Genomic DNA, 8,474 nt, shown 5'->3' on the forward strand with positions numbered 1-8,474 from the left:
AGAGACGCACCCTGGAGGAAGCGAGTCAGCATGTCAAAGAGGAACGTCCATGAGGAAGGACGAGACGAATTTTACAGAAGAAAAATGAGGACCATTACTCTCTAGAGGCTCCTAGAAGACAGCATGAGAGCGTCACCCGAAGGAAGAATGGCAGTGGCTCCAAAGGAAAAAGGGGGCGAAGGAGGTCGTCCTGTAGAGGTCCCTTTAGGTTCAACACGGCTCTTGACGAGATCCTCCTTGCTGAAGGACCGAGTCTGGGAATAGAACCGTCCCCCCGACGATTGTCCACCTCCTGCCCACAAGCACCTTTCTGTGCTTTCCACAACGACGAAGGGCTTGACACCCAAAGTTGTCGGATGTTGAGGAAGATATTAACTGATCGCGTGGCTGAAGGACACCTCCGCCAGTACGTCCATCTAAAGGACGCACATAAAGAAGTGAGCCCCACCTCTAAATATTCAAACGAAAGAGTTATGGTTAATATCAGGAGGAATAGATGCAGGAGAACCATGTAAGGAGGGACGGCAAAAAGGTCCACCTCATCTTCGCCCAGCACAGAAGAACCTACCCTCTGTAGAAATTTTCGAAGACGACTATAGAAGGGCGTCCGCGCCATATGATGATGGCCCTCTGGTTATTGAGGTTAAGGTGGCTAATCTTAAGGTAAAGAGAGTACTGGTGGACACGGGGAGCTTGTCCGACATAATCAGTCTGCAATGCCTGCGGAAATTAAGGCACAATCCAGAAGACATAGAAAAAGTATACGGGCCTGGGGAGCTTCTCCGAAGGGAAAGGAGCAAGCTAAACCTCCAGCAAGCCGTCGCAAAACCCGGGAAATACGTGCCAATACCCAGACTGGGTAGCTAACGTAGTCCTGGTACCCAAGCCCAATGGGACGTGGAGAATGTGTGTTGATTACACCGATCTCAATAAAGCTTGCCCTAAAGACAGCTTCCCACTGCCAAAGATAGACCGACTCGTCGACTCAACCGCCGGACATGCCATGATGAGCTTCATGGACGCCTACTCCGGATTTCACCAGATCCCATTATGGCCTGAAGATCAGGAGAAGACGTCTTTTGTCACGGAACAAGGATTGTACTGCTACAAAGTAATGTCGTTCGGTTTAAAAAGTGCCCGCGCCACCTTTCAACGATTGGTAAACACAGTTTTTGCAAAGCAGCTGGGGAGGAATATAGAAGCTTATATTGACGACATGATTGTAAAAAGCAAGCAGAAGATGGATCACCTCGACGATTTGAGAGAAACATTTGAAACCCTCAGGACATACCAGATGAGACTCAATCCCAAGAAGTGCATATTTGGGGTATCTTCTGGCAAGTTCCTTGGCTGCTTGATTGACGAAAGGAGCATTGAAGCAAATCCGGACAAAGTGCAGGCGGTCATCAATATGACGTCGCCAAGGACGGTCAAAGACGTGCAACGCCTCACTGGGTGTCTTGCCGCCTTGGGACGATTCTTATCTAGAGCTGGAGACAAGTGTCACTACTTTTTCAGTACCATCAAAAAGGGCACCCAGTTTGAGTGGACGTCGCAAGCTGAGGCTGCCTTCCTTCGCCTATAAGAACATCTGCATACCTTGCCACGGCTGGTTAGCCCTCTCTTAGGGGAAGTTTTGTATCTGTACCTTGCCATCTCAGAATACGCACTAAGCGCCGTCTTGCTTACAGAGAGGGATGGAACGGAACTACCTATCTACTTTGTCAGTCACATGCTGCAGAATGTTGAACTTAAATATCCAACAGTCGAAAAGTTTGGCTTTGCTCTGTTCTTGGCTAGTAAGAAGCTTCGTTCATATTTCCTGGCTCATCGATTGGTAGTATACACGGATCAGCCGCTTAAGCGGCCTTTCACCAACCTTGAAGCGTCCGGAAGAATGCTCAACTGGGCAATTGAGCTTAACGCGTTTGATATCTCGTATGAACCGAGGAACGCAATAAAGGGACAGGCATTTGCTGACTTCATCGCGGAACTGACCAAGCCACCCTATTTGAAGAATGAGAAAACCCAGTGGATAATACATGTGGACGGCTCTGCCACTCAGAACGGGTCAGGAGCCGGCATTATCCGTGAATCACCAAAAGGAGATATCTATGAATATGCAATGCGGTTTAACTTTCAGGCGTCAAACAACGAGGCTGAATACGAAGCCCTGATATGTGGAATCCAGATGAGCAGAGCCGCAGGGGCAACAGACGTCCTGGTTCTGTCTGACTCGCAGTTAATCGTCAGTCAGGTCAAAGGAGAGTATGAGGACAAGGATGAGGCCATGATAAAATATTTGGAAAGAGTCCGCCAAGAAGTTTAACAGCTGTCTAACTTTGAAGTAAAACACATACCCCGATCTGAAAATTACAAGGCAGACGCTTTATCTAAACTGGCAAGCTCAGCATCCTGCGACACGCCACGTCATGTATTCTAGGAGGTAAAACAGTCCAAAAGCATTGACGCCTCGAGAACAGACATCTTAGACCGAACAGCCACCTGGATGGATGATATTGTCAACTTCAAAATGAATGGAGTACTCCCTGATGACCCCAAGCAGGCAGAAAGATTATAAAAGAAATGCACCTGGTTTGAGATATGGAATGGAACACTATACAAAAAAGCCTTCTCACGGCCTCTTCTTCGCTGCGTAACCCCCGAGAAGGGGCAAGAGGTACTGGAAGATCTTCATCAGGGATTATGGAGCTCTCACATAGGAGGGAGGGCCCTGGCCGAAAAAACTTTAAGAACCGGATACTATTGGCCCACTCTCAAAGAAGACGCCCTCAGTATGGTCAAGCGTTGTGATAAATGCCAACGATTTTCTCACCTAATCCGACGACCAGCACAGAAATTGACGCCAATCACCAGCCCTATACCATTTGCCAAATGGGGGATGGACTTATTAGGCCCCTATACGACGGCACCAGGAGGACTGCGTTATGTAATAGTAGCCGTCGACTACTTCACTAAATGGGTAGAAGCTGAAGCTTTAAAGAACACTAAAGCACAGGATGTGAGAGCATTCATCTGGAAAAACATAATCACAAGATTTGGCGTGCCTCAATCTATTGTCTTGGACAATGGGCCACAATTCAAGACGCCCAAATTAGAAGATTGGTTAGCTGACCATGGTATCACAGCATGTTTTGCATCAGTATGACGCCCCAAGCTAACGGACAAGTAGAGGCATTCAACAAAGTCATCTCTGAAGGGATGAAGAAAAAGCTTGATGAGGCAAAGGGTTTATGGGCCGACGAGTTACCCAATGTTTTATGGTCTATACGAACCACGGCAAAAAATTCCACAGGAGAAACACCATTCTTGTTAGCTTATGGGGCTGAAGCCGTCCTACCCATTGAAATGTGCGAATCCACCCTGCGCGTAATGTTGTTTAATGAAGATGCCAATTGGGAAATGATGAAGGCGGCCTTGGAATTCTTACCAGAAACCAAAGGGAATGCGGCTCTACGACAGCAGCTATACAAACTCCGAATGACGAGGGAGTACAACAAAAGGGTTTCTAGAAGAATACTTAAAGTTGGAGATTTTGTACTTAGGAAAATGGAAGCCGTCGGACGCGCCAATGAACAAGGGAAACTCACCCCTACTTGGGAAGGTCCGTATGAGATTTACGAGGAGGTTCGAGACGGAACATACCGGATCCAAGACATGCAGGGACGTCCGATTTTGCGTACATGGAATGCGGATAACCTCAAGAAGTACTTTTTCTAGATTAACACTTATCTAAATTATATGCATTGTAAAGACGTCTAGAACCTAGACGCACCATGTAGCATGTTTTGAACATTAAATGAAAAATTCCCTTCAAGCCGGTCTTGTTGGGAAATCCTTATGGAAAGTATGTTATCAAATCCCTCGGAGAAATGCAAACTAATGCTCTCCCAAAAGACTAGTCGTTTAAAGGCCTAAGAAGTGGCCCAGATTAGCACCATCACTAGGCTGATCACCTAGAACACAGGGGTTACACATTCCTAACACATAGCTATATAAAGTAGCAAAAGACCTTGGCAAAAAGACCAGGGCAGACATCTGACGTCTCAAGATGGAGGCGTCGGACGTAATCATAGAAAAAAAAAATGATGATGACAAAAGCTAAAAAGCAATAAGACGTTCAAAAGGCGCCATGTCATTCCTAAAAAGTTAGTCATAATTACAAAAATTATGCACAAAGCCACCAAGCATGGCGTCAAAAGAACATGTGCAAAAATAATAATAATAATAATAATAATAATAATAATAATAAATACAAGACGCGTAGGAACTCATTCCTCATCCTCGCTGGAAACAAACTCAGGAGGAGTACGTCCTTCCTTTTGAGCCTTCTCCACCTCAATCTGATAGGTGAGAAACTTCTCAAACCAACTGAAGGGACGTTCACTTGCAAATTCAGCATTCCATGCAAGCTCCATACCCCCTCGGATTGATTTCTCACCTAGCATGGCTGACTGGTCGAGAACGCTCTGTGAAGAAGCGACCTCCTTGCTAGCCGTCTCCAACTGGACCTCTAACTCCTTAAACTGAGTCTCAAGACGAGAAAACTCAGCTTCTTTCTCCTTGATTTTCTTGGAAAGATCCTCCATTTCAGAAAAGTTTTGATCAATTCGTAGGAGACGAGCTGTGTACTCAGCATTTTGGGAGGCCAGGGCGGTAGTCACAGCGTCAATCTGCTCCCGCCTGTCGAAGCGAAGCTTCTCCAGCGCAGCAAAATGCTGGTCACCACACTGACTGGCCAGAAGCCGGTGATGAGCTTCTTCATGCACTAAAGCAGTGCGCCACTTTTTCAGTGAGTCCAGCAGAATGAACATCTGCACAAAAATAGTAAGTCAAACAAAAAGAAACGAGTGTGTAAAAATAAAGGGATAACGAAACTTACGTCCAGCGCTGAGGACTGCATGGCAGCAAGCATATTCTCGGCCGCCTCAGGAAGAGTTTCAGCATATTGGGGAGGAATGACATTGCGCATCAACGTCATTATCTTCCTACGGTCATGAGAATTGAACCCGCCTAAAGAAGGGATCTGATCCAATTTAGCATCTATGTCTTTCTGAGGATCGGGAATTTTTATGGGAAAAACAACGGCCTTAGAATCCCTGGGGGAAACTAGAGGACTGCTAGACGAGGAACGACAGGTGGTTACGATGTTGGAGTAAAACTTACCCCTAGAATTCCTAGCTCTCTCCGCCGTCTTCAGAGGGATGTTGCGGCGGACGACTTCAGGAATCCCCGCAAGAGGATCAGCTGTCCCTCCAGTTTTCTGGATGTTAGGAGAAGCGGATGCAGCCTTGGGGACGGCAAACCCCTTAGAAGCCTTCGAAGTCACTGACTTGAAGACGGGTTTTCCTGTGCCGCCAGCCCTGCGTTTAGGAGTAGGAGCCGCGTCCGTGGCCGCCTTCCTCGTCTTCTGAGGAAATGAAAACATAAGTTGCAAACAACAAAGGGAATCACATAGGAAGATTTGATCAATACCTTCTCCTCAGTAGGAGGGGGAGCCATTTGCTCAGAAATGGCTTGCTCGGCCGCCTGCTGACGCTTCCAAGCTTTGTAGGTGCTGGCATCGAGTACCTTCGCCAACCAAGACGGAATATCCACTTGGCCTTTGGAGGCGTCGTCCAGCTTACCCATAGCCTTGTCTGAAAAAACAAATAAAGACATTAGTGCGGTTTTGATTAAACAGTGAAGAGTGGAAAGTATAGATACATTACCTCTCGGCATGTACGGACACAAGCCTACAGCCGAGAGGAAAACGGGATTGCCCAGTTGATCCAGATGACGCAACCACCCCTCGGGTATGTAGGCCGTCTTGTCCTTGATGACGAGCGGCTTGACCTTTAACAGCGACGAGATCCGTTCCCAAAGCTCGGCGGAGACTGGAGGCAAAGAAGCGCCTTTTCCAACCAAGTTGGGCTTGACGTTCCAGCGTCTCATCCTCTCGCACATCTCCAGATTGGTGGTTTTGATGACCACCCACTTTTTCATCCAGTGATGCCACTTAGACGCCTTCCCCATCACCGTCCGATAGGCCCCCTTGTATGTAAGAATCAGCCAGCCCGCGGCGGCTCTCGAAACTTGGGACATGGAGGCGATTCTTAGGAACGCCGGAAGGGAAGGGGTGATGCCTGCAAGCTCGCAGCGAGCAATATAGCCAAACACACCCGCCCAGGAGTTCAGGGACATTTGGCTCAGGCCAATATTAAAGTCGTCCAGCAACTCCACCACAAAGGGGTGAGGGGGGAATCTCATACCCAGCTTCAGAAATGAGCCGTACACGGCGAACTCTCCTTCCACCAGTCCAAAGCTGGTGCAGTCCATGCCAGCCGACATACGAAACTTGTACTCTGAACCTAAACTCAGAGACTTCCCATAAGCCTTCCTCTCGAGGGTGAGAAAATTCAGCCACGTCTGAAGTGGGAAGATTGCGCTGGGATGAAGGTGACCTTCCTCCCCACCTGACGTACTCGCCGGCGCGGCATCGGTGCTTTCAGGGACGTCCTCTATAGGAGAAGAGGATTCTCCTTCGAACTGCTCTTCGTCTTCTATCCGCGCCATTAAATCCTGCAACAGGCTGAGACTTGTCTCAAAACAGGCACAAACTTGAAAAGAAAAGGCGTCAAAGGGACAAGATGACGCCCTCAGTTTGACAAGACCCATGCATGATTAAGAAGAGAATTCGGAAGAATCAAAATCAACAAACACATTTTTCCAAAGAAAGGATTTACCTAATAAATCAAAGAGCGTTTGTGAAAGAACTTGGATGAAGAACTGCAAGAACACGACTTTGAAGATCGTGGCGGTGCTACGGTGGATTTCGGTGGGTGTAAGACGCCGGAAATCGCCTTCTCCTATTTTCTCTCAAATGATCACTGGAAATGAGGGGGAAAATCACTCAAATTGGCCACTTATTTATAGAGGGGTAAGAAATGATTACCCCTGCCACGCGTCATCACCTCATTGGACACTCCAAGAGCAGTGAAAACTAACGTCTGTTTTCACTCCTCATGAGGGGCAAATGATGTGGGCTTGAATACATCCTCCACAAAGCCCAAAGAGGCAGCCTACGATTCATACTGGTCAGTTGGGCTCAGACCTAGAAAGAAGGCCCAAAATCTTGGTACCCAACCAGAATAAGGGCAGAGCCCCATTTTGGAAGGCCCATTCTCCATGAAGGCATGTCCAAATGGAGAAGGTCCATCATTGCAGGCCGAATGCCACGTGTCCTAAATCCCCAAGGGGCACACACCCCACAGCTAGGGTTGAGGGTGAAGTCACCAAGAAACCCTAACACTAAAAATAGCTCAGATCCCAAGGTAAAAGGGCATTCAATTCACTCCCACCAGCAAAAAACTTATCTTTGCTCTGCCTTCTCTCTACAAACTACTTATCTCTCTAGCCTATACTTACTTAAGCATCGGAGGGAATATTCCTACGGGAATATTCTTGTTTTGCAGGTTGCCAGAAGTTCGTGCCAGGTCATACTTGATACCTCCGAGGAACGCCTGCCACGTCAGCACCGTAAAAGATCCCACAACAAATAGTAATAACAATACCAACATATGATCTTGTAGCAATTGTAATAGAATACGAGATTATGAGACGAATATTCCTTCAATTTCGAAAAGGTGAATATTAGTACATGAGATAAAGATATGGAGACACTATCTCCACGAAATCATGCTAATTTCACAAGAAATGTCGAAACAAAACAAATCACATTAGTTTGAATAACAAATTATTAAGATAAATAAAAATGAAATGTATTACAGTTTCTTGCGGATAGAAAGAACTTACTAACTGCTAAGAGTATCGGTTTTCTTGGGTTTAACCTTTACTAGTTAGATTATACTAAATTATAAATCTCTTACAGTGTAAATATACACTCTTGTTAATCTTATATATTGGAGATAAACCTTAACTTATTTTCAACTATTGTTTCTCCCCTAAAGGTTATTTCCATAATATTATTGGAATGATTTTCTACTATAAAGGGTTTGAAATAACAATACCAACATATGATCTTGAAACAATTGTAATAGAACACGAGATTATGAAGTACGTGAACTTTCGGACAAATTCAAAAGGTGAATAGTATAGAATAAATTAGGCTCCTCGTATTTCATGTTATATTAATGTAATTAAAAATGAAGGTCGAATCACCACAACAAATCACACAAGCTAAAGAACAATGAAATGGATTAAAGTTTCTTCTTGAAAGAATTATCTTACTGAAATACAGTCATAACTTGTTTGTTTGGTTTATAACCGTATTTGTTTAATTATATATAGTTATTTATATATTATATAGTAAATAGACACTCTTGTTATTATTAAATATGTTCAACTATTGTTTCTCCCCTAAAGTTTATTTCCATAACATCATTGGAATAATTTTCTACTATTAAGGGATGGTAATAACAATACCAACATATGATCTTGAAACAAGTGTAATA

Source organism: Spinacia oleracea, chromosome 6, assembly GCF_020520425.1.
Source record: "Spinacia oleracea cultivar Varoflay chromosome 6, BTI_SOV_V1, whole genome shotgun sequence".
NCBI lineage: Eukaryota > Viridiplantae > Streptophyta > Magnoliopsida > Caryophyllales > Amaranthaceae > Spinacia > Spinacia oleracea.